The sequence below is a fragment of the Eleutherodactylus coqui genome, chromosome 13, assembly GCF_035609145.1.
Source record: "Eleutherodactylus coqui strain aEleCoq1 chromosome 13, aEleCoq1.hap1, whole genome shotgun sequence".
Lineage (NCBI taxonomy): Eukaryota > Metazoa > Chordata > Amphibia > Anura > Eleutherodactylidae > Eleutherodactylus > Eleutherodactylus coqui.
Window position 1 is genome coordinate 77,569,221 of NC_089849.1, and position 2,500 is coordinate 77,571,720.

Consider the following 2,500-nt stretch of genomic DNA (forward strand, 5'->3'; position numbering starts at 1 on the left):
TAGCATGGCCGAGCGGTCTAAGGCGCTGGATTTAGGCTCCAGTCTCTTTGGAGGCGTGGGTTCGAATCCAACTGCTGCCAGTTTTCAACTTTGAAAGCTCTCAAGTTGCTTTCTGAACATTTTAGTGGTCAGAAGAAGTTGCTTTTGATGATGCTCAGAAATGGACTTCTTGGCCTTTTCTGAAACTGAACAAACTGTATGAGAAAAGGCCTTTGATGATATTCCCAAGATGTTTTGGCACAGATTAAGCTACCCTGGTGTGCTAGCTAAGTAGACATTAGGCGCACTCCACGATCTTGCACTTCAAAGCCTTCAATAGCCTAGGAACATCTGAAAAAGCAGTAGTGCGGTAATACTGTTGAACTCACTTGCGTTTGCTTCCTTTCTAACTGGAGGAATGCATTTTCAGCCTTCTGCTGCCATCATTAAATATTCAGCTCGAATGCAGCAACAATTCTTCTTTTTAAATCAAATACTGGAAAAGGACTTCTTGCCAGGAGAAATGTTCTTTATGAAATCTCTTGGACATTTTGATCCAAAATTATCCACTTTTTCATGGTAGCATAGCCGAGCGGTCTAAGGCGCTGGATTAAGACTCCAGTCTCTTTGGAGGCGTGGGTACGAATCCCACTGCTGCCAGTTTTCAACTTTGAAAGCTCTCAAGTTGCTTTCTGAACATTTTAGTGGTCAGAAGAAGTTGCTTTTGATGATGCTCAGAAATGGACTTCTTGGCCTTTTCTGAAACTGAACAAACTGTATGAGAAAAGGCTTTTGATAATATTCCCGAGATGTTATGGCACAGATTAAGCTACCTGATGCGCTAGCTAAGTAGACATTAGGCGCACTCCACGATCTTGCACTTCAAAGCCTTCAATAGCCTAGGAACATCTGAAAAAGCAGTAGTGCGGTAATACTGTTGAACTCACTTGCGTTTGCTTCCTTTCTAACTGTAGGAATGCATTTTCAGCCTTCTGCTGCTATCATTAAATATTCAGCTCGAATGCAGCAATAATTCTTCTTTTTAAATCAAATACTGGAAAAGGACTTCTTGCCAGGACAAATGTTCTTTATGAAATCTCTTGGACATTTTGATCCAAAATGATCCACTTTTTCATGGTAGCATGGCCGAGCGGTCTAAGGCGCTGGATTTAGGCTCCAGTCTCTTTGGAGGCGTGGGTTCGAATCCCACTGCTGCCAGTTTTCAACTTTGAAAGCTCTCAAGTTGCTTTCTGAACATTTTAGTGGTCAGAAGAAGTTGCTTTTGATGATGCTCAGAAATGGACTTCTTGGCCTTTTCTGAAACTGAACAAACTGTATGAGAAAAGGCCTTTGATGATATTCCCAAGATGTTTTGGCACAGATTAAGCTACCCTGATGTGCTAGCTAAGTAGACATTAGGCGCACTCCACGATCTTGCACTTCAAAGCCTTCAATAGCCTAGGAACATCTGAAAAAGCAGTAGTGCGGTAATACTGTTGAACTCACTTGCGTTTGCTTCCTTTCTAACTGGAGGAATGCATTTTCAGCCTTCTGCTGCCATCATTAAATATTCAGCTCGAATGCAGCAACAATTCTTTTTAAATCAAATACTGGAAAAGGACTTCTTGCCAGGAGAAATGTTCTTTATGAAATCTCTTGGACATTTTGATCCAAAATTATCCACTTTTTCATGGTAGCATGGCCGAGCGGTCTAAGGCGCTGGATTTAGGCTCCAGTCTCTTTGGAGGCGTGGGTTCGAATCCAACTGCTGCCAGTTTTCAACTTTGAAAGCTCTCAAGTTGCTTTCTGAACATTTTAGTGGTCAGAAGAAGTTGCTTTTGATGATGCTCAGAAATGGACTTCTTGGCCTTTTCTGAAACTGAACAAACTGTATGAGAAAAGGCCTTTGATGATATTCCCAAGATGTTTTGGCACAGATTAAGCTACCCTGGTGTGCTAGCTAAGTAGACATTAGGCGCACTCCACGATCTTGCACTTCAAAGCCTTCAATAGCCTAGGAACATCTGAAAAAGCAGTAGTGCGGTAATACTGTTGAACTCACTTGCGTTTGCTTCCTTTCTAACTGTAGGAATGCATTTTCAGCCTTCTGCTGCCATCATTAAATATTCAGCTCGAATGCAGCAACAATTCTTCTTTTTAAATCAAATACTGGAAAAGGACTTCTTGCCAGGAGAAATGTTCTTTATGAAATCTCTTGGACATTTTGATCCAAAATTATCCACTTTTTCATGGTAGCATAGCCGAGCGGTCTAAGGCGCTGGATTAAGACTCCAGTCTCTTTGGAGGCGTGGGTTCGATTCCCACTGCTGCCAGTTTTCAACTTTGAAAGCTCTCAAGTTGCTTTCTGAACATTTTAGTGGTCAGAAGAAGTTGCTTTTGATGATGCTCAGAAATGGACTTCTTGGCCTTTTCTGAAACTGAACAAACTGTATGAGAAAAGGCTTTTGATAATATTCCCAAGATGTTATGGCACAGATTAAGCTACCCTGATGCGCTAGCT

General features: G+C 41.7%; 2 non-coding genes across 2 annotated transcripts; both read left to right on the forward strand.

Moving 5' to 3' along the window:
• Nucleotides 1-1,115: 1,115 nt before the first annotated feature.
• TRNAL-UAG (transfer RNA leucine (anticodon UAG)) lies at nt 1,116-1,197 on the forward strand. The gene has a single exon. It is a non-coding gene; the product is annotated as a tRNA-Leu (tRNA).
• A 1,033-nt stretch (nt 1,198-2,230) lies between these two features.
• On the forward strand, nt 2,231-2,312 carry TRNAL-AAG (transfer RNA leucine (anticodon AAG)). The gene has a single exon. It is a non-coding gene; the product is annotated as a tRNA-Leu (tRNA).
• Nucleotides 2,313-2,500: the final 188 nt, after the last annotated feature.